The 24,454-nt window shown below is 41.4% G+C and overlaps 1 protein-coding gene and 1 long non-coding RNA gene across 4 annotated transcripts in view; one reads left to right on the plus strand and one right to left on the minus strand.

Moving 5' to 3' along the window:
- Nucleotides 1–14,058, minus strand: part of LOC122552650 — a 15,304-nt gene extending 1,246 nt beyond the window's left edge. The window contains exons 1-3 of the long non-coding RNA XR_006312440.1: nucleotides 13,994–14,058; nucleotides 7,788–7,823; nucleotides 7,335–7,545 (exon numbers count right to left, since the gene is read on the minus strand). This is a non-coding gene — a long non-coding RNA (uncharacterized LOC122552650). The remainder of the gene's footprint in view (nucleotides 1–7,334; nucleotides 7,546–7,787; nucleotides 7,824–13,993) is intronic.
- The window catches only part of cnsta (consortin, connexin sorting protein a), a 96,084-nt gene continuing 85,659 nt past the window's right edge, over nucleotides 14,030–24,454 (plus strand). For 2 of the 3 annotated variants that reach the window (XM_043695434.1, XM_043695433.1), the window contains exon 1: nucleotides 14,142–14,446. The gene's annotated coding sequence lies outside the window, so the exon portion shown is untranslated. Of the gene's footprint in view, nucleotides 14,107–14,141; nucleotides 14,447–24,454 lie in introns of those variants that run through there. The other variant, XM_043695435.1, reaches the window with a different exon arrangement.

Genomic DNA, 24,454 nt, shown 5'->3' on the forward strand with positions numbered 1-24,454 from the left:
CTATCCTATCTACCTGCGACTCCACTTTCAAGGAGCTATGAGCCTGCACTTCGAGGTCTCTTTGTTCAACAATACTCCCTAGGAGCTTACCATTAAGTGTATTAGTCCTGCTAAGATTTGCTTTCCCAAAATGCAGCACCTGACATTTATCTGAATTAAACTCCATCTGCCACTTCTCAGCCCATTGGCCCATCTGGTCAAGATCCTGTTGTAATCTGAGGTAACCCTCTTCGCTGTCCACTGCACCTCCAATTTTGGTGTCCTCTGCAAACTTACTAACTGTACCTCATGGTCACATCCAAATCATTTATTTAAATGACAAAAAGTAGAGGACCCAGCACCGATCCTTGTGGCACTCCACTGGTCACAGGCCTCCAGTGTGAAAAACAACTCTCCACTACCACCCTGTCTTCTAACTTTGAGCAAGTTCTGTATCCAATAATGTGATCATTGCATTTGCCTTCCTCACTACTGACTCAACCTGCAAGTTTACTTTAAGAGAATCCTACACTAGAACTCCCAAGTCTCTTCGCACATCAGATTTCTGAATTTGTTTTCCCATTTAGAAAAGTCTATGCCTCTATTCTTCCTACCAAAGTGCATGACCTCATGTTGTACTCCATCTGCCACTTCTTTGCCCACTCTCCTAACCTGTCCAAATCCTTCTGCAGCCTCCCTGCCTCCTCAGTACTACCTGTCCTTCTACCTATCTTTGTATCATCTGCAAACTTAGCCAGAATGCCCTCAGTTGGTTCATCTAGATTAACAATGTGTAAAGTGAAAAGGTGTGATCCCAACACAACCTTGCGGAACACCACTTGTCACTGGCTGCCATTCTGAGAAGGACCCTTTTATCCCCACTTTCTACTTTCTGTTAGACAGCCAATCTTCTATCCATACTTGCACCTTGCTTCTAACACCATTTACCCTTATCTTACTCAGCAGTCTCCTGTGCAGGACCTTGTCAAAGGCCTTCTTAAAGTCCAAATAGATAACATTAATTGGCTGTCTTTGGTCTAACTTGCTCAAAGAATTCTAGCAGATTTGTCAGGCATGACTTCCCCTTGATGAAACCAAGCTGACTTTGTCCTATTTTACCATACACTTCCAAGTATTCAGAAATCTCATCCTTCACAATGGACTCCAAACTCTTACCCACAACCGAGGTTAGGCAAATCAGCCTGTAATTTTCTGTCTTTTGTCTTCCTCCCTTTTTTAATGGAGGTGTCATGTTAGTGATTTTCCAGTCCTCTAGGAACTTCCCTGACTCTAGCAATCCTGAAAGATCACCATGAATGCTTCCACTATCTCTTCAGCTGCCTCCTTTAGAACTCTGGGGTGTAGTCCATCTGGTCCAGGTTATTTATCAACTTTCAGGCCATTCAGTTTTTTCTAGCATTATCATTTGTAAAATATTATTGGTAGCTTGCCTTAGAGGATTACATTGCAAAGTAATTTTTGGATTTGTTGACATAATAGAAAACAAACAGATTTCTGAAGGAGTTGTACTGAACTAGAAATGTTAACTGTCTCTCTCTTTAAGGATGCTGCCAGACGTCTTGAATTTCTCCAGCACTTTGTTTTTATTTCAGATCTCCAGCGTCTATAGACTTTGCTTTTAAACCCTTGTATTTATGTAACAAATCAAAGAACAGATACTATCTTATATTAAAGCAATACAAATTCTTGTAAACACTGGAAAGGCAGGCATAGAAAAAAATAGTACCAATTTTAGTGTGGAAAGTTGACAATGGAATGTGACTGAAAGACTGCATGTTGACTACTCCAGTTATTTCTTCATAAATTTAGTTTTGATACAGCAAATCTGGTATGTTCAACTAAAATCTCATTTATACTACATCATGGTGCTGTTCTGTTGGTAATGTTTAATAGTGAACGCCATTTAGAATTTCTATTTAGAAAGAAACCATGGAGCAGTAAATAATGCCTTAAGTAAACCAAATAATATCAGCTTGTTGGAAACTGAAATGTCATTTTTAATTTAACTTCAATATTTATAATAATTCAAATTTTTATTCAATATAGACAAACGTTACATAGAGTCATAGAGATGTACAGCACGGAAACAGACCTTTCGGTCCAACTTGTCCATGCTGACTAGATATCCCATCCAATCTAGTCCCACCTGCCAGCAGCTGGCCCATATCCCTCCAAACCCTTCCAATTCATATACCCATCCAGATGCCTTTTAAATGTTGAAATTGTACCAGCCTCCACCACATCCTCTGGCAGCTCATTCCATACACGTACCACCCTCTGCATGAAAAGGTTGCTCCTTGGGTCTCTTTTATATCTTTCCCCTCTCACCCGAAACCTATGCCCTCTAATTCTGGACTCCCCCTCTCCAGGGAAAAGACTTTATCTATTTATCCTATCCATGCCCCTCATGATTTTATAAACCTATATATGTTCACCCCTCAGCCTCCAATGCTCCAGGGAAAACAGCCCTAGCCTATTCAACTTCTCCCTATAGCTCAAATCCTCCAACCCTGGCAACATCCTTGTAAATCTTTTCTGAACCCTTTCAAGTTTCAAAACATCTTTCCGATAGGAAGGAGACCAGAATTGCACGCAATATTCCAACAGTGGCCTAACCAATGTCCTGTACAGCCGCAACATGACCTCCCAACTCCTGTACTCAATACTCTGACCAATAAAGGAAAGCATACCAAACGCTTTACTATCTTCTTTACTATCCTATCTACCTGCGACTCCACTTTCAACTCTTTAATATTGGTTGCCACATACTATTAACACAAAGGACTGTTTTCATGTGTATATTTGCTAATACTTCTAGTATTCATAAGTTTCTGTGCAGCCAGAAAAGGTAAAACCACAAGGGCAACTTCAGCTGCCAAAGAATGACAGTACCAAGTTGGAAAGCTAATGTGGATCCAGCAAAACATTTTAGTTCTCTGTCTAATTTATAAACAGATGACATATCACAGACTACGATTTCAAAGGGAAAGAAAAATAGGGCTTATGAATTAACACAGTGCATGAGAAAAGTTAACAATATAAATTTAAATATCTTAAATGAAGGATGTAAAACTGCTATATTGGATTACAGAATGAACAAACATTAGTGACTAATGTAAAGAGATTGCTTGATGGTTTTCTTTATTGGTTGGTGGTGTGTTACATTTCATTCAGCATTCAAGTTGCTGTGATAACAAACACTTATGGTTACATAAAGGGTGATCAGGAGCAAAGTCGGCTGCCTAAAGTAGGGATATAACCAATGACTATGGGAGAGTATTGAATAATTACCTCCATATTTATGGTAGAAAAGGAGGATAGTTTGGTGTAAGTCCCAAGGAATTAATAGTGGATTAAGGACAGGGATGAAATAAAATGAATGTAAGTAAAAGAGGGGTAATAATGAAATTAATGGAAATAAGTGGTGACAAATCCCCAGGACCTGACAGTTTCTGTCCAAGGGTGTTAAGGAAGTCAGGGAGCACATTGAGGACACCCTAACTCCAATCTTTTGGAGTTCCCTGGATTCATGTCTGGTAGATCATGCCTGACAAATTCCATTTTTTGGAAGAGGTGACTCAGGTAGTGAACAGTGATATGTCTGTGGATCTTGTTCATATGAATTTCCAGAAGGCATTTCATTATGTCCCATATATGAAACTAAGGTAGAAGCCCATGGAATTGAGGGCAAAGTACTGATGTGGCTGGGAAATTAGTTTGAGTAGTGAGTGGCAGGTGACAGTAGAATAATGGGTAGATACTCAAATTGGCAGGATGTGATCAGTGGTGTCCCCCTGGATCCATGTTAAAGCCTTAGTTATTCACATTATTTATTAACAACTCAGATAATGGCAGAAAATCATACCCAAAGTTAGGCAGCACTGTAGACAGTCTAGATGATTGTCTGTCAATATCCCTTTGTCATTTTTATGCTAGGTGAATGGGCATAACTGCACCAGACAGAGTTCTTTGTAAGGAAGTGTAAGAGATATCAATTTTGGATTGAGAAAGGATAGATAAGGGTACTTTCTGGATGGTATGAAGTTAAATACAGTCCGAGAGACTTGGGGTTCAGGTGCATATATCTTTAAAATGACATGATCTGGTGTAGAAAATAATCAAGAAAGCTAATGGTATGCTGGACTTTGTATCTCGAGGACTAGAGTATAAGGATGCACAAGTTATACTGCACTTATATAAAGCCCCAGTTCGAACCCACTTGGAGTACTCTGAACAAATTTGGGCACCACACTTGGGAAGGAAAAAATGGTCTTGGAGGGAGTAAAATGTAGGTTTACAAGAATGAGCTAAGGATTTCAGGGATTAAGTTATGAGAAGAGATTATACAAATTAGCCTGTTTTCTCCAGAATTTAGAGGTTAAATGGTGATCTAATCTAAGTCTTCAAGATATTAACAAGAAAAGACAGGGCAGATGCAGACAAACTTTTTCCACTGATTGGCAATTCTAGAACTGGGGTAAAATCTGAGAATTAAGTCCAGACTGTTCAGGAGTGATCTGACCAAGCACTTCTACACAAAAAAGGTGACAGATGTTTGGAACACTCTTCCATAAATGGCAGTGGATGCCTGATCAGTTAATTTTAAATCTAAGATATATTTTTTTGTCATGCAAAGGTATTAAGGGATATTGGCCATAGACAGGTTTATGGACCTCGGCCTCAGGTCAGCCACGATCTCATTGAATAGCCTACTCCTGTTCCAATGTAGTCTACAGCAACGCATTGTGATGGTAGGGGCTGCAATATTTTTTCCATCATGTGGCTGACCAGGAATGTCTCAGTGATCCTAGTAACTGCCAATGGCATGTGTTGGAAGAATACACAAGTTGATGCTCAATCTGTTTGATCATGTTACATGTTCCAAATGCATCTTCCTTGGTCATCGGCATGGAATGTACTCTAAATCCCAAGCTTCTTGCTCAAGCAGGAATGCTGCCCATTGTGCCACATGACCTCCCATTGTTGGGTAGAGGGTAGATGTTCAGTTATAACCTTATATGTATGAATGCCTTTTTGTTACAATAACACACTTACGTTTGTTGCCAACATGTCTTTGGTCACTTGATCTGAATTTCTTACTTTGTGATGTCTATCTCCCTCATTTTACAACCCTAAAAATACTCAAGTTATTCCAGTATAATGAGAAATTTCACTTCTGAAATTGCTGAGGTTGATGGAACAAAATATGCCCTGTGCATTCTAGTTCAATCACTGTTCATCAACAGTCAACCTGTTTATATGGTGTCTTTAATGCAGGGAAAGTCCCAAACTCTCTTACAGAAGTGTAATTAATAAATTCTACTTATTGGGGTGCAGTGTATATCCTGACATCTAAATTGTCCTTGTGTTTTTTTGAGACATTATGGATGGAAACGTCTAAGTTCCACAAAACTCATTTTACCAGCAGGATAAATGGTTCACTGTTGTCCCAATGAATGGTATATCATAAGGATTTCTTAGTTCTCCTCTGAGAAACAATGATGTTGTTCCATGTTGTGCAATCTACCAAGCCAATCAGCTTCCCAAACACCTGGATGGCAGGACACATGGACCTCAGGTTCTGACATGTTCTTAGATTTAGCCTGTGAGACATGAATTTTCTGTCTGCCTAACCCGAACTTTCATATTTAGTGTGGCAAGCTACCCCCTTCTCTAGCTCCTCTCATGTTCAGTTCAGGTGTCTCTGCATTGAGAAGCCTCAAGAATCACATGGTGTAATGATTGTTGTTCTCCCTCCTGATTTTGCAGTGCCCAAAGCCAAAACTGCAAGTCCTGATCATTTTGTTTTATAGTTGAAGTAACATGCTTTTAGATAAAATCCAGGTAACATTTTCTCCTTAGAATTTCAACCAACCACACATCATAACACACTCCAAACTTCTGCCAATTTGTATATATTTTAATACAATTCACTAATTAGCTCACAACATTCTGTTGACTTGTTATCTCTAATTTCTGGAAAGCTCGGATCTTTTAAGCAGAATTAGATATGAACATTCTTTCCCAAGCTGTCTGTCTATAACGCTCCTTCATTTCCATGTGATTTCATGATTAAATGGATAAATAGGCTCCTACTTCCTTGAACCCTATATAACCAAAATATTCCAGGCAAACTCTGGTCATAACCTTTGTGGTCATCAATCCTCAAACTTTTAGTTCTCAAATTTAGGTGGCATCACAGTGATGGGCCTTCATCAGGGTGTCATATACAATTGTGAATGAGCAATTTTCATCCCAGAATTTCATCTTGTGTGTAATATTCACCAAGAATGTATGAAGGTAAAGGGGCAATCTCCCTCCATCACCTTTAGCAGCAAACAGTTTTGTTATTCCAAGCTGGTATGCCTTAATTGCAAGATTTCTGAAATGAGTAGTTGTTTGTTTTGCTCTCTTCTGCCCACTTTCTGGCCTTTTAACCAGGAGTGGTGTGAATAACTGGCTCACTAAATGACCTCGCTGTGAACAATGTGACCAAACTAGTGTGGCTGCTAATCTGTGTTTACGACCATGAAACTACCTGCATGTAAGTATAGCTTCTAGTTTTTTAAAACTATTTCCAGAAAGTTGAGCATTGCTACCAAAGGCTTTCATAATTCTGCCTTATCTTGGATCTGAATAACCATTCATCTGAAAGAAGTTTCATGTGTTTCTTGTATTTCTGCCTGTACTTTTCAGAAAATGCATCAAAATCTCTGAGAACAGTTCATTTTACATCATCGTAACCCATACATGATTGGCAGAGATGTCAAGGAAACACCACGCAACCCACAAACAAATATCAGCATATTGTCTTCTTTCTGATGAGGTTGTGATGCTTGACATATTCAACTGTATTCAACAATAAGGGGTTGGCCATTTCAACCTGAAATTAGATATTTCTTCATTCAGGTGGTTAAGAACCTTTGGAATTCTAAATACCAAGAGACTTGTAAATGTTTGGTTGTTAGGTCTATTCAGGACTGATTGATTTTTTTTCAGTCAGGGTTTGGAAAGGAATGTGGAGTTGAGGTAAATCACTGGCCATGATTTAAGGACCAGCAGAATGAGCTTGGGAGATCATATACCCTGCTTCTGTTTCTGTTGTCAAGTTATTTCAATTGTTTGTACAGCTGCTTTAATTATTTGTATAACTCTTTACAGTACCAGTTATCATAAACTGATCATGTCAAAAAACATGCTGTTTTTGAATGGCTTCAGTGTGTTCATGGAGTCTAATGATGCTTTCAAAATTTCAGTTAGTTCTAGCTTCCCAAACTGAAACTGAATTGCATTAATAAGTAACAATGGATGAACGTGGCAAACAAAAGACAAACCTGTGAAAATTCTGTATTTTCTGAAGAAAGTTTTACAATAAACATTGAGAAAGAGACAGGAGAGTGTTGTATCCATCAAAGTAAAATTAGGAGTGTATGTTGCATGGCTGTGGTTTTAAACGATCAATCAACGTATATTACCCAGGGCTCTTTATACTTCTACTTCATTTGGGTCCAAGCAGGGAACTGGGGCATTCCTCCTGATAGAGAGCTAAAAGTGACATTAGTTATCAGTCTCTGTTCATTTCTCTCATCGCAAAAGTTAAAACGGTGCAACAGGTACAATTCATGCTACCCTCTAAAGTGTAAAAATGGAGAATCAATATGATGTGTGCTGCGACTGGAGGTCAATGGATCCTAGCAAAACAAAATGAAATTTACAAATTAAACTGACAAACTCTAAAATTTTACATTACAGGGTGTAGGATTGTGGCAATGATACCTCAACCTTACCTTAGCAGTAAATCCTGTTGAAGGCCAAACATTTCTCTATGAAAAGAAAGAGAAGATTTGTCGGGCATGTCAATCCCAGATACAATTGTGAATTTACACACCATTAAATGCACCAACATTTTTGTAGGTAAATTCTGGAATGATGCATATTTCTACCAGATTTATGTTCAGGGATAATATCATTGTAGTTTCCATCACAACCGAGGCCATAGTTATTGGGAGATGGAAAGGCATTAAAATCAACAAATGCTGTGAACTGGGTACAACATCTTTACTTGGCCGTGTGCCATAATTTCTTCTTTACTGTTGGTCACCATCAGGAATTCAAGAAGGCCCAACTCCTTGGGAAGTGGGAAAGGCACTATCTTATTATCAAATAATTAATTAAAATTTTCCTGATTGATTTGATTTACCTTCAAGAAAACAGCAATGAAGTCTTGTTTTAATACAATCCACAGCCTTAACATAATTCTCAGAATCTTGCAGAATTGTTTCACAATATTTGAAGCATGACCTAATTGGAACATAGGACTTGGGAGCGGGAATTGGCCTTTCCAGCCTTCAAACCTGCTTTGCCATTCAATTGGTCATGGCTGATCTGATTGTGGCTTCAGCTTCAGTTTTCTGTATGCCATTCCCCAATAACCTTTGACTGTCTTGTCTATGAAAAATCTATCCAACTCAGCCTTGAAGAAATTAAATGTCTCTGCTTCTACTGTTTTCTTGGGAAAAAAAATTCCATCAGCTGCTGACCCACTAAGAGTTTAAAGAAACTCTTCCTTCTTGAAAATGAGATATAAATATTTAGTACATGATGGCTGTGCTGATTTATGAGATGGATAGTATAATGTGCTCTTTAATAGTTACTCCTGAACAGCAGCTCAGTTTAATGTTGAATGTGAAGAATTGCATTTCTCCCAAAGTGTAGCTCTCATTCAGTACGTGTTAAGGTTTTGGCATGAGTTTAAACTCACTGTTACTTTGTTATGTTATGTGTGAAGAGGTTGGAGCTAATTGTTATGCAACTATATCTTGAGGTGTCACATTGACTGTCATACTGCAGTCATGTGCTGAGTAACAATGTATTTGTCCGCCAATCCACAAGTCATATGGAGAGCTGAACAAAATATGTTTGGTGAAGTTCCAGTGTTTTTGATTCCACAAATGTAATTATTTTTAACTGTGAGAACCAAACGATTACGAATGTAGGTTTGCTTGCTGGAAGGTTCATTTCCAGATGTTTCGTCACCCTACTAGGTAACATCTTCAGTGGGCCTCCAGGCAAAGCACTGTACATGATTCCTGCTTTCTATTTATATGTTTGGGTTTCCTTGGGTTGGTGATGTCATTTCCTGTTCTTTTTCTCAGTGGGTGGTAAATGAGATCCAAGTCAATGTGTTTGTTGATAGAGATCCGGTTGGAATGCTATGCTTCTAGGAATTCTCATGCGTGTTTCTGTTTGACTTGTCCTAGGATGGATGTGTTGTCCCAGTTGAAGTGAGACAGGGTCATGTCATTTTGTGGCTAGTTAGTGTTCATGTATCTTGGTGGCTAGTTTTCTGCCTGTTTGTCCAATGTAGTGTTTGTCACAGTTCTTGCATGGTTCTTGCAACCGAAACAAGTAGACAAAACACGTCCAGAAACCCTAGCCACTCTCCCCTACACCAAAGACCTCTTGGAAATGACTGTCAGACTACTCAGACCCCTTGACATCATGGTAGCCCACAAACTCACCAACACACTAAAACAGCAGCTAATGAACTTGAAAGACCCTATACAGTCAACAAGCGAAACTAATGTCATTTACAAAATACCATGCAAGAACTGTAACAAACACTACATTGGACAAGCAGGCAGGAAACTAGCCATCAGGATACATGAACACCAACTAGCCACAAACGACATGACTCTCTCTCACTAAAATCCTTACATATAGATAAGGAAGGACACCACTTCGACTGGGACAACACATCCATCTTAGGATAAGCCAAACAGAGACACGCACGAGAATTCCTAGAATCATGGCATTCCAATCGTAACTCTACCAACAAATACATCGTGTTAGACCCCATTTACCATCCCCTAAGAAAAAGAACAGGAAATGACATCACCACAGGAAATAACATCACCAACCCAAAGAAACCCATACATATAAATAGAAAGCAGGAATCATGCACAGTGCTTTGCCTGGAGGCCCACTGAAGATGTTACCTAGTAGGGTGATGAAACGTCTGGAAATGAACCTTCCAGCTCAGCAAGCAAACTTACATCCAGAACCTCAACCTGAGCTACAAATCTTCTCAAAACTTGCTATTACGTAAAACTTTTTGACTCACTGGTAAGAATGCCATCAACTGGGCTGAAGTGACACAAAAGCTTAAATAGACTGACATGGAGTTTCCAGTGTTGGACTGCGATGGACAAAGATAAACGTCACACAACACTAGGTTATAATCCAACAGGTTAATTTGGAAGTACAAGCTTTCTGATCACTGCTCCTTTGTCAGGTAGCTTGTGGGGCAGAATCATAGGACACAGACTTTATAGTAAAAGACCAAAGTGTCATTCAACCGATGCGATGTATTGAACAAACCTAGATTGCTGTTAAGTCTTTAATTATTTAGAATGGGATTGCTGGTTTGATTCATTAATATGTAAATCCCAGAACTTCTCTCAAGTCATGTTCCCAAGATAACTTAAGATTTTGTAAAAAAAAAGTGACATCTCAGCTCAGACAATACATTAAAGATGTGAGGTTAGAATCTGTCTGTCCAGAACTTCTCTCAAGTCATGTTCCCAAGATAACTTAAGATTTTGTAAAAAAAAAAGTGACATCTCAGCTCAGACAATACATTAAAGATGTGAGGTTAGAATCTGTCTGAATCCCAACCTGGAGTCAGACTGGTTCTATTTCCAATGCATGGACAGGACCTGTTCAGATGAGGAGGAACGCGATGGACACCTGATGGTGCTGAAGAATGCCCTCATAAGAACAGGATACGATGCTCGACGCATTGATCGCCAGTTCCAACATGCTACAGTGAGAAACAGTAATGACCTCCTCAGGAGACAGACATGGGATTCAGCCAAGTCACATGAATACCTGCCGAGCACGTGGTGGCTGGTGTCCTCACATGTAATGGTAATATCCATGTTGACACTCTGACACATCTCGCAATGGTTGCCATGACAGGGTGAAATGGCATTGTGGTTGATGTTGTCCTGAAGGCTGGGCAGTATGCTGCGAACAATGGTCTGTTTAAGGTTTGGCGGTTGTTCAAAGGCGAGAAGTGGAAGCGTCAAGAAGATCTTGGCGAGGTGCTCATCCTCATCGATAAGTGTTGCAGGCTGCGAAGAATATGGTGCAGTTTCTCTGCTTCCAGGAAGTACTGGACAACAAAGGGTACACTATCGGTTGTCTATCTCATACTCTGCAGGCAAGGATTCCACGAGGCACGATACATTGGCAAGACCAAGCAGACGCTACGACAATGGATGAATGGACACCATGCAACAATCACCAGACAGGGATGTTCCCTCCCAGTCGGGGAACACTTCAGCGGTCAAGGACGTTTGGCTTTGGATCTTTGGGTAACCATTCTCCAAGAACTGACTTCGGGATATGCAACAATGCAGAGACACCAAGCAGAGGCTGATAGCCAAGTTTGGTACCCATGAGGATAGCCTCAACCAGGATCTTGGTTCATGTCACATTACAGGTGACCCCACTACACTAAACACTCACACAGACCCTCTCTTATACACACGCTCTCAGACACACACACCCCCACACTCGGACACACACCCTCTGACAGGCATATACTCCATCACACTCACAGACACACTCTATCAAGCACACACTCACTCTCACACGCATACATATACACACTCCCCCTCTCTCTCTCTTTCACACACACACATAAGTCTATGAGTGGATTTGCATTTGCAGATACATTCAATTTTGTTCAAAAAGCACACACTCTGTAGACAGTCAGTCCAGATGGCATTTTATAAATTCCTACTTTGGAAATAGAACCAGTCTGACTCCAATTTGAGATACACATCTTTAATGCATTGTCTGAGCTAAGATGTCACTTTTTAAATAAAAACTTAGGTTATCGTGGGAATGTGAATTGGAAGTAACATATTAATGAACCAAAAGCGGCATTCTAAGTGATTAAAGACTTAACAGCAATCTAGGTTTATTCAATACATTGTGTTAGGTGTATCTTTTATCTTTTACTCTAAATTCTGTGTCCTATGAGCCTGCTCCACTAGCTACCTGATGAAGGAGCAGCGCTCTGAAAGCTTGTCCTTCCAAATTAACCTGTTGGACAATAACCTGTGTTGTGTGATTTTTAACTTTAAATAGACTGTACAGTACAATGGGGAAAAAAAGTGACTGCATGCTTTCTCAAAGATTTAAGATATTCCAGACTAATGGTGGCACAGTGGTTAGCACTGCTGCCTCACAGTGCCAGAGACCTGGATTCAATTCCCACCTCAGATGACTGACTGTGTGGTTTGCTCTGGTTTCCTCCCACAGTCCAAAAATATGTGCAAGTTAGGTGAATTGGCCATGCTAAATTGCGTGTAGGGGAATGGTTGTGGACTTGTTGGGCTGAAGGGTCTGTTTCCACACTGTAAGTATTCTAATCTATTTATTGCAAATCATTTCATGCCCAAATTTTGTTAAGCTGATAGCAATATTGGGCATGGTACTGTCACTGGCATGATCATGAATTAGTCACCTCTGCTAGAACTGGGAGGTCTTATAGCACAGTGGATTGTGTCTCTGCCTCTGGGCCTGAAGCTTCAGGTTTGAGTTAAAAATCACACAAACCAGGATATAGTCCAACAGGCTTAATTGGAAGCACACTAGCTTGGTTTGAGTGCTGCTTTGGGACTTTATGGTTGATCATGTCCATTATGTTTCTTACAAATGGTAAGATCAGCAGAGTCTCCTGGTTGGCATAGCTTGATGTTGAGTGGACCCTGTAAGAAATGGGGAAGTGTGTTGTGTTTGCAAGAGTGTGTATGTGCAGAAAAGGGGTACAGGGAAAAATATCAGTGAGGCAAGCATTAGGGAAATGTATCTTTATCTTTAATGTATAATTGTGGATAATTGAATACTAACTTTAGTGCAGAATTATTAAAGCTAATAATTTCTTTCATCATAATGTTTTAAATAATTTAGTCTCAGCCAAATAGCTGAGATAGCTGAAACGCATAAACTAGGCAAGAAGAGATACATTGTCAAAACGTATGTTCAGGAATGGAATGTACCTATGAACAATGGAAGGTGTTACAAGCAAAGTAAAAGAACATCAAGATACAAGTTTAGCCTTATGTCAGCACTTACAAAGGGAAAGGTTGCCAACTTGGAGAAAAGATTAGATTAGATTAGATTAGATTACTTACAGTGTGGAAACAGGCCACCCATACCCCGACATTTACCCCTTACCTAACACTACGGGCAATTTAGCATGGCCAATTCACCTGACCTGCACATCTTTGGACTGTGGGAGGAAACCGGAGCACCCGGAGGAAACCCACGCAGACACGGGGAGAATGTGCAAACTCCACACAGTCAGTCGCCTGAGTGGGGGCAATAAGGGCGGAGCGCAGCTGGGTAGTGGTAGAATACAATAAGATTGGGTAATGTAAGAATCGGGAGAGGTGACCTCACGCAGCTCAAAAGTATAACTGTGTACTAGTTTGAATGTTCATTGCTCATTTGCTTCTGCATTTGATGCCCTTTCTTGCAAGATTGTAGAATAAATTGTCTTGTTTCCAGTTTTGGTGGTCTCGTCTAAATTAATTCAAATTTATTTCTAACAGACCCCTCAAAATTTAGCCTCTGATGATAGGCACTTATGCCTTGCGGGTGGTGATAGTTATGGAAACGGTCGTAAAAGAGATATTTTAGGTATGGGAAGCAAATAGATGCTATAACTGGTCAAAAATGGCCATACTGAAATAGAGGACAAAAAACATAAACAATTGAGTTAAGGCACGAGATTAACTTGTTGAGTGGCCGAACAAGCTCAAACAACCGAAATCTCGCTGCGATTTCCTATCTGTAGCGCCAACACAATGAAGAGGAGACCAACATACTGCTCCTCGGATGCTGCCTGAACTGCTGTGCTCTTCCAGCACCACTAACCCAGTATCTGGTTTCCAGCATCTGCAGTCATCGTTTTTACCAAGTGTGGGTCGGAGTCACGCTGCTCCTCGCTCCCTTTTCCGACAGAGGGTAGCATCGGTGGAGACGGCCGCCATCCCTTCGGTCTCTCGGTGTTCGAACAATGCCACTCAGGTGAGAACTCTTCGGCCGTTACCTTCAACAGGCAAGTGAATGCGCGGGCTCGAGCTCGAGCTCACGCGCGCACTCGCTGCTTGGTTGATGACCCGGATGCTCAGTGCTGCGAGCGGGAGAGAGAAGCGCCAGAGGCGGACTTCTCGAGCGCGCCCGTGGGCAAGCAGAGGCGAGGACTGCGCGCGTCCCCTTTTCCTTCCTCATTAACGGCTCGGCGTTCGGAGTGCGGCTCGTGCGGGGTCCGTTGGAGGGGAGGGCGGACTGAGCGAGAGGTGGCTGGGCGGGCGATGGAGACGGAGTGTAGGTGTTCGCCTGTCGCCGCTTCCACCGTCATTGCGGGGTGAGAGACTTCTCTTGTTTTTATATATTTCTTTCCAGTGGGGTGGCATGGCTACTGTTTTCATTTTTTTTGTGTGTGAGTTGTGGGGGGGAGAAAAATGGGATGAGAGACGACATTTCTACCTCCCCGTGTCAGGGTTGGCCTGTGCGCAAGGAGCTCAGTCAGACTCCTGTCGACGGCCGATGTTCAAGCCTCTGTCTTTCTGTGTGTGTTGTGATGCGAACGTTGTCAGCAGGCAGCTACTGTCCGATGAGATTGCTACAGCCACAGCAAATGGAGCCATTTATCGGTGCAATTCTTATTTTTCTGCAAATATGGTTTAATTGAATCAGACCGTGTGTGTGTCCCCTTGTCGTGCCTCTGTTCCTCGACTTCTCATCCACTTAGACCCAAAGCTACAGGCTTAAATCCCAAATCTTTCAGCTGTCAACATGACGATTCTGGGATTTGAGCGCAGAAGTCCCAGGCTGACATTCCGGTGTGGTGCTGAGGGCAGTGCTGCGCTGTTGCACGGTGCGATTTGACGGAGGAGGAGGCCTTTCTCCGATCTTGGGTGAACGTTGGCAGTGCTCGAAAGAAGAGCAGGAGTGTCATCCCTGTGCCTGAGCCAATATTCATCCTTCGGTCAACATGCATTCCCCCCCCAAAAAAAAACACACGCCATTCGATCACGATCGCATTGATGTTTGTGGAAGATTGCTGTGCATAAATTAGCTGCTGTGTTTCTTGCATTGCATCGGTGACTGCACGTCGAAGAAGAAAAAAAACCCACTTATTTGGTCTTTTTAATCTATTTTTCTCATCAACTTGTTGAGAGACGTTATTACACTTCTCTGGAGCAGCTGGGACGTGACTATGGGCTCCCGATTCAGGGACGCTGCCGCTGCACCACAAGAGGGTCACCTTTAAATGGTCGTGAAAAGCATTATGTAAAGATAAGGTTCTTTTTTTCCACCTCAATTCTGCATCACCAAGCATATCGTATAAGCTGCCGGAGCTCTGCTCCTTACTCAGGAGCGTTCCGAAAGCGTGTACTTTCCGAAGGGTCTGTTTCCATGCTGTACATCTCTATGACTCTAAATAACGGCGGCACTGTTGCTTCACTGTGCTAGGCACCCAGGTTCGATTCTAGCCTCAGATTCTAGTCTGTGTGGTTTCCTCCCGCAATCCAAATTTGGGCACATTAGGTGAATTGGCCATGCTAAATTGCCCATAGTGTTCAGGGATAGAGCATAGAATATAGAACATTACAGTGCAGCATAGGCCCTTCGGCCCTCCATATTGCGTTGACCAGTGGAACTAATCTGAAGCCCATCTATCCTACACTATTCCATTTTCATCCATATGTTTATCCAGTGACCATTTAAATGCCCTTAAAGTTGGCGAGTCTGCTATTGTTGCAGGCAGGGCGTTCCACGCCCCTGCTACTCTCTGATGTGTAGGTTAGTTGCATTAATCAGGGTAAATGTGGAGTAATAGGGTAGGGGAAGGGGTCTGGATGGGTTACTCTTCAGCGGGTCAGTGTGGACCTGTTGTGCCAAGTGGCCTGTTTCCACACTGGTTTGCATGAAACCTGTTGGGCTATAACTGGATGTTGTGTGATTTTTAACTTTGCCACCCATCCCAATCCAACCCTGGCACCACCACATCACTCATATCGTATGGCAGTCTGGATGGGTTCTATCCTCTAGCAAAATAATTTTAATGCATCTGCCGGCCTTTGATTTGATTTAACAGTTATCACATTCAAAAGGCATTTGGCTGGGTATATGAATAGGAAGGGTTTAGACAAATGGGCCAAATGCTGGCGAACAGGAAAAGATTAATTTAGGATATCTGGTTGACATGGATGAGTTGGACTGAAGGGTCTGTTTCCATGCTATGCAGCTCTAAAACTCTCTAACAGATTTTTTCCCCAGGCAATTTTGTGTTTGTTATTTTATGCCTCAGATGTTACTGTTGTGGCTTCTCACTTTCAGGAGTTTGCTAGGGTATTTACCCAGTTTTCGCTATTGTCTGGTTAATAAAAGCTGCTTGTAAGTGTTATTCTAACGACCAGAATTCTGTTCACTGCCCACTCTTGATTCTTTGGTTGCCTATGATTGCACTCTGACATCCAATATTGAATGAGTAGAATTTACTTCCAGTTGTATAATGGAAAAACTAACATCATTGCGGTGACATAATAACACCAGTAGTTTAGTATTTCACTCTGGTACATAGTTTTGAATCCAACCATGGCAGGTGGTGGTGATAGAATTTAATAAAAGCCTAGAGTGAAAAGAAAGCTAACCTTATGGTGACTATGTAACCACTGTTGATTATTGGAAAGGTCCATCTGGTTCATTCATGTCACAGACTCCTACAGCATGGAAACAGATGCTTCAGTCCAACCAGTCCATGCCGACCAAATTTCCCAAACTAAAAAAGTCCCATTTACCTGTGTTTGGCCCATATCTCTTCAAACATTTCTTATTCATGGACTTATCAAAATGTTTTTTGAATGTTGTAACTGTACCTGCATCTAGCACTTCCCGTGACAGCTCATTCTACATACAAACCACCCTCTGTGTCAAAAAGTTGCCCCTCAGGTCCATTTTAAATCTTTCTCCTCTCACCTTAAAATTATGCCCTTAAGGTTTGAACTTCCCAACCCTAGGGAAAAGACCTTTGCTATTTGCCTAATCTATGCCCTCAAACCTCTATGTACGTAAACCTCATACCCTCCAGTGAAGAATGTCATGGTGTGGTTGACATGTACAGGTGCAGTTGCTGATAAAGCAGAGGCAGTCTGGTTGATTTCCACAGGCGCAGTGGCTGGTCACGCAGGGGCAGTCTGGTTGACATGTACAGGCGCAGTGGCTGGTCACACAGGGGGCAGTCTGGTTGATGTGTGCAGGCGCAGTGCTGAATTAGATCACTGAGTATAGATATATTAGGGTGTCATGTTGTGATTGTGCACTGGTGCGGTCACATTTGGAGCACTGTGTACAATTCTGGTTACCCTGCAATAGGAAGGTTTTTATTAAATTGAACAGGATTCAGAAAAGATTTACAAGGAGCTAGTCTTTTTAGGAAAAATATCTGCCATATTTATCTGGTCAGGCTTACATGTTGCTCCAGATCCACAGAAATATGATTGACTGTCCTCTGTCCACAAAAGGTTTGGCACTAAATGCGGGCCGAGCCAGTAACTCTCTTCTCATGAATGAATTAAATAAAAATGTCTTCAGCCCCCATTTTAAACTTTATTCCCCAACTATTGACTTCATCCAACTTTCTGGTTGCTTTCTAAGGTTGAACCTGACTGTTGCCAGACTCTGTTTATTTGACGCTGAACTGAACTTCTAACCCAATTTCTTTCAATTTCACAGTCTTAAGTTGCATTTCTACGTCTTGTCTCAACTCATTTGCAACTGATATTCTTATTTGTGCCACTGTAACCTTGAGACTTGATATTCTGATACTCTCCTGGACATCCTCCCAACTTCCACCTTGTATATGAACTTCCGCTCAATATTTGGAGAGTCGGAGTTGCAGTCAGACTATACTGAGTGTGAAGTCATGTCACAAGCGGAACTCTTAATATTGGAAGTCTTAAAATTTTTGGCGTTTGTGTACTTCTAGTAACTTTATGCCAATATTATATTACTTGGTTTAAATTGATATTAAATTGAAACCATAGCTTAACTAGGAAATTGGTTGCATCGATATAACTTATCCCTAGGTCATTGTTTTGCTTGGTAGATTAATTTTATAACAAGGTTATGATTGCAGTTTATTTGTAAACTGGAATCCTTTGTATTTGTGCCATGTGGTCCTCCAGTTCACAATTATTACAAATTGCACACACTACTTGTTGAGTGAATTCTTAGCAAGCTCCTCATTGGTGCCCTGTCAAATATGCTTTGGGCAGATCAGTGACAAAACGGTGTCTCCCTAACTTTATCAAAAGTGATTAATAAGGAATCAATAAGTTGTCGCTCCAGTTCTGTTTTACGTTTCTGATTCGGAGTGAGTAGGTCTCAATGTCAAACTTTCAGACCGTGGACCTGAATTTTAATCCTTATACATTTATATCAATATATGGGCAGTTTAGAAATTTCTAAGGATTTAAATTCAGGTTCACAGTCTGAAATTTTGACATTAAGACTATTCACTGTATATTGGAAGAGGAATTGGTTAAATAACTGACCTAGTTTTGCCTTTAAATCTCGTAATCATGTAGTTCTTTGGTATCTCTATAATGTTACTTAAAATTTATCCAAGCTGGCCCCTCTATGATATACCTAATTCAGCAAATTGCTTTCGAAATACATGTTTAATTTTATACTGCCTTGGAAAATGATTCTGGCCCTGTTGTAGTCGTCCATGATTTGATACCATTCAGATTTTACTTTGGAAAAAAGGTGATGTATTTTTGAAGATCCAATTCAAGAGCAAACGATACAGTAAATGGAAAAGCCGTGGGGAAAATTGACGTACAGAGAGATCTCAGTGTTCAGGTCCATTGTTCCCTGAAGGTGGCAACGCAGGTCAGTAACGTGGTCCAAAAGGCATATAGCATGCTTTCCTTCGGGCCGGGGTATTGAGTGCAAGAGTTGACAGGTCATGTTACAGTTGTACAGGACTTTGGTTCAACCGCATTTGAAATACTGCATACAGTTCTGGTAACTACATTATCATAAGGCTGTGGATGCTTTGGAGAGGGTGCAGAGCAGGTTCACTAGGATGTTGCCTGGTATGGAGGGTGCTAGCTATAAAGAGAGGTCAAATAGATTAGGATTATTTTCATTAGAAAGACGGAGGTTGAGGGGGCGACCTGATTGAGGTCTATAAAATCATGAGAGGGATAGCAAGAAGCTTTTTCCCAGAGTGCGGAATTCAATTATTAGGCGTCATGAATTCAAAGTGAGAGGGGAAAGGTTGAGGGGAGATATGGATGGAAAGTTCTTCACACAGAGGGTGGTGGGGGCCTGGAATGCACTGCCAGCGAAGGTGGTAGAGACTGGAACGATAGCGTCATTTAAGATATATCTAGACAGCTACATGAATGGGCAGGGAGCAAAGGGGTACAGATTTTTAGAAAATAGGCAGCAGGTTTAGATAGAGCATCTGGATCGGCACAGGCGTGGAGGGCCGAAGGGCCTGTTTCTGTGTTGTAATTTTCTTTGTTCTTTGTTCTTAATGCAATAGTTAAATCAGCATTGAAATCTATAGCTTTCTGACGTAAAACTCAATGTTATTACAGATTGAGGCCATCAATGGCCAGCACACTTCTACATTTGAGATAGTGACAACAGAGCTTTAACATGCATGTAATTCTTTTACAACAGCATCTAATTCTGCAATTTAAACAGAATGTTGCAATGTGAAAAGTGAATTAACGTGTCTACTTAACTGTCAGACAGTTTTGTAGCAACTGTAGTTGTGGTTTCTTTTTAAATGCTTGTACCAGATACTTCATGTAATGCATAATAATTCCTAAATTGCTTAGAGTACTGTTGTATGTTTAAATTTTCCCTTTCCAGTTAGGGAAATCCTCCTTGTTTTCTTCGTCAATGTGGGTTATTTTCTGAGAGAAGATGCATTGTGCTATTTGTCCTAGAACTGCATGGAGTGAATATGATACTATGGCATTGACTAGAAGGCCTGTAGTAGATTCTGCCAGGCCAAATCAGGAAGGAATGTGTCCAATTATTGATGGAGAAGCGTCCGCATTTAACTGTTCCTTCTGACACACAATCCTAGTTTGAAAACAAAACTACATGTGGCTCTAATGTACAATACTGCAGGTTTAGCGATTTAGGAGTGTGTGCTTAATCTCAATATGCATACAGCTGTGTGTTTATAAGAAATTACTGGCTGAAAGTCAGGCACAAAATATTGCAGAAGTTACATGGCTGGTACTTTCAGACCTGATAGTCTAGTTCATAGAATTACAGAATCTCTACAGTTTGGAAACAGACAGTTTGGCTCATTGAGTCTGCACTGACCCTTCAAAGAGCATTCCACAACACACACCTCCCAACCTCTCTCTCTACATTTCCCTATGTCGAATCTTCCTGACTTCCACATTCCTGGATACTGTAGGCAATTTAGCTTGGCCAACCTGAACATCTCTTGGACTGTGGGAGGAACCGCGTGCAGAAGGTTGCCCAAGGCTTGAATAGAACACAGGTCTCTGGTACTGTGAGGCAGCAGTGTTAAACACTGAGCAACTGTGCCGCCCAGTATATGCACCAGCATTTTTGATTTCTTAACCAGAGAGCCTAGTTTTGAGATTCAAGTGTGAATATTCTCTGAAGCATGTTATGAATGACCTTTCTCTGTCACAAACGTCAGGGTGCTCCCACTGCCCAGCCTTCTGACTTGTGGCCTTATCCTGTGCTGCCATGTTGCCTGCAGTCTGCACAAAGAAACCCTACCCATAAGGCAACAGACTGCCTGCTATAGCCACCACATAGTCATGCACACACAAACCATCCAGTCACATTGCAGCTGTTGCCAAACTGCATTGCTCCAAGAAGCTGCACAGTCCATCACTACTGGAGATAAAGCACCTTGACATGAGACCTCCAACCACCTACATATGCACATACCTCTCGTTGGCCATAACGGAGTTGACGACCCCCGCCACTGCTTTCTGTAATAACAACTGGAGTAGCAAGGGCCCCACAGCTGGCAGGACAGTGCAGGCATTCAGGGGATCAAGAAACTCAATCTGGACCAACATGGCTCAAACTCCATCCTCAACAAGACCCTGGATGCACACCATGTGCTACAAAAACCCCTTGTTCCCAGCCAGCATCGTGTGAGGGTAGGAGAAACCACTAAGTACAGCCTCGTGATACCCAGAATGGCCAAGGCTCTATAGTCGGTAAAGAGGAACAGTCATGTTGAGTTATGGTCCTTACACCCCTGAGGTGGCAGCAGGCATCAAGAAAGGGTGCTGTGAATCCCCAAAAGGACGCTGTCACACAGACAGCCTTAGCTGGTAGCCCAAGGTCCAATGAGCAAAGGCTCCGCAGCATAGACCCTATGCTCCAACACCCAGTGCTCTACTCTTGGAGGGTCTGCAATTGAAAGTCCTAAAAGGATGTTACATTTAAAAATATAATAGAAAACTGTATTTTATTTTAAATTGTTTCATATTCAGTATAGGAATTTAGCCATTTAAAGTATTGTATTCCAACCTAGAGGGTATGGATACAATTTCAAAATATTTTTCTGATTGGTAAGGCCTCATGGAACCTAACTGTAGTTTTAACATTAAATGCTTCATTTCAAAATGATTGTCACAGTTTTCAGGAAAACAAACACAACTTTAATTCAGGGCAGTGTCGAGAGTGTGGTGCTGGAAAAGCACAGCAGGTCAGGGAGCATCCGAGGAGTAGGAGAGTCGACATTTCAGTGTCAGGAATGAGGTTTGTGGGCCGGGGTCTGAGAAATAAATGGGAGGGGGGTGTGGGGTTGGAGAGGAAGGTAGCTGGAATGCGTCAGGTAGATGAAGGTAGGGGAGAAGGTGATAGGTCAGAGAGGAGGGTGGAGCGGATAGATGGGAAAGACGATGGACAGGTCAAGAGGATGGTGCTGAGTTGGAGGCTTGAGACTAGGATAATGGGAGGGAGGGAAATGAGGAAACTAGTGAAATCTAAATTGATCCTGTGCGGTTGCAGGGTCCCAATGTGGAATATAGGGCGTTCTTCCTCGAGGTGTCGGGTGGTGAGGGTTTGGCGATGGAGAAGGCCCAGGACCTGCATGTCCTTAGCGGAGTGGGAGGTGGAATTAAGTGTTCAGCCACGGGGCGGTGGCATTGGTTGGTTGGTTGGTGCAGATGTCCCAGAGATGTTCTCTGAAACGATCAGCAAGTTGGCGTCCTGTCTCCCTGATGTAGGGGAGTCCCCTTCCCATGTCCCCAAAATTATTAAAACGAGATTGAGGAAATCAGTAGGCCACACAGTGGGGAAGAAAGTTTAACATGGTACAGCTTGAACATAAACATAGAGCGAGTCACTTATATACACTTGTGTGACAGTGCTCACTGGTAACCTTGAAGAAAGCTGCCAACAAAGATCCTAGTGAGCTCTGTGACACCTGTTTTGTCTTTTCCGATGTTTAATTTTATTCTCAAGCCAGCTGTGGAGGACCTCTGATATTGTCAACAGACATGCCAACAACCAGTTGAAGAGCACAATCGTACAGACAGCTAACCAGTTAGTAAGGAGCAAGTCTTATCATTTGCTTTTTATAGTATGCAGTAATGGAAACAAAAATTGAGATGTACTGGTGAGATACCGTACCGTACCGTGGGCGGCACGGTGGCACAGTGGTTAGCACTGCTGCCTCGCAGCGCCAGAGACCCGGGTTCAATTCCCGCCTCAGGCGACTGACTGTGTGGAGTTTGCACGTTCTCCCCGTGTCTGCGTGGGTTTCCTCCGGGTGCTCCGGTTTCCTCCCACAGTCCAAAGATGTGCAGGTTAGGTGAATTGGCCATGCTAAATTGTCCGTAGTGTTAGGTAAGGGGTAAATGTAGGGGTAGGGGTAGGGGTGGGTTACGCTTCGGCGGGTCGGTGTGGACTTGTTGGGCCGAAGGGCCTGTTTCCTCACTGTAAAGTAATCTAAAAGTAAAATCAGAAATATTTTCTTCAGACTTTGATATAAAATCTATGGAATTGTCACTGTTTGTGAATGTCAAATTTCTCCAACACAAAATTAATTCTTTGGATTTAAAAAAAATGTTAATGATAATAGCAATTTAATATGCTGTTTGAAAACTCGGTTGTACCTCACACAACAAAAAGCATAACATTTTTGGAGGATTTTACAGTGAGATGTGGATCCTAAAAAGTGGAAGTTCATGTCAGTTTTATGATTGTAATTGATTTCCCTCTGAAGATTTTAATACGCCCCGTGGAGGGGGAGATGATTGCTGATACCCAAGCCTGGTTTCAGTGTTCAGTTGTGCACAGCACTGTCAGAAGTTGCTATCAATTTTACAGGATAATACCACTGAAAGCTGATTGTCTCATTGATTTTAGAACCAGAAAGTCTAGAATATGTGCTTGATATTGTGCTAGTTAAAACTATTCAATGTATTTAAACAGATAAATGAATACTGATATGGTGTTATAATTCCTTTTGAAATTATGTTGATTGTTGAACCTCTGCTGTAATAAATCCAATTACCTTTTGAAGCCTAATGATTAGGTTTTCATTTGAATTTTCAGTAATGTTTGCAGAGTCACAATTCTATACATGAGATTAAACAAGTTGGTCTTAATTAAAAGTAAGTTGCTTTATGAAGTAAAGGTGCACTTAACACACAATTGATCAAGTGAAGTTAGTGGCAACTGCTTGTTCCTTTTCCCTCTGCTATTTTAATGAAGGCATGATGAACTTAAGCTAATGCAGCCATTAAAATAATGGACCAAGGAGTGCCTTTGTGAAGTGATCAATAATTGTTACTGCTCCCAAATTTTATTCTTCATTTGAAGATTGCATTTTGTGGGAATTGTACCCTAAAGTAACTGAATTTGTCCCCCCATGGCATTTATTAATGTTAGTTTTGCATTATTTGCAAAGTATAGGTTTGAGATATTTTCAATGCAGCTACAAACTTAATCTTTATATTGAAAATCTCATTTGAATACTTTGTCAGAAGTTGATTTTCCTTCTACTTTCTAGTTTCTACTGCAGATTATGTTGCCAGGTCTCTTAAACATACTGCTTTTGAAAGCAATGATTTTCTAAACAGTGTAACAGTTTTACTTGAATGGAATGAGAAAGGAATACTTTATTTGGTGCAAACTATTCCAAGGTTTTAGATATGATTTGGAGATGCCGGTGTTGGACTGGGGTGTACAAAGTTAAAAATCACACAAAACCAGGTTATAGTCCAACAGGTTTAATTGGAAGCACACTAGCTCTCGGAGCGACGCTCCTTCATCAGGTGATTGTGGAGGGCTCGATCGTAACACAGAATTTATAGCAAAAATTTGCAATGTG

Source organism: Chiloscyllium plagiosum, chromosome 9 (genome assembly GCF_004010195.1).
Source record: "Chiloscyllium plagiosum isolate BGI_BamShark_2017 chromosome 9, ASM401019v2, whole genome shotgun sequence".
Taxonomy (NCBI): Eukaryota; Metazoa; Chordata; class Chondrichthyes; order Orectolobiformes; family Hemiscylliidae; genus Chiloscyllium; species Chiloscyllium plagiosum.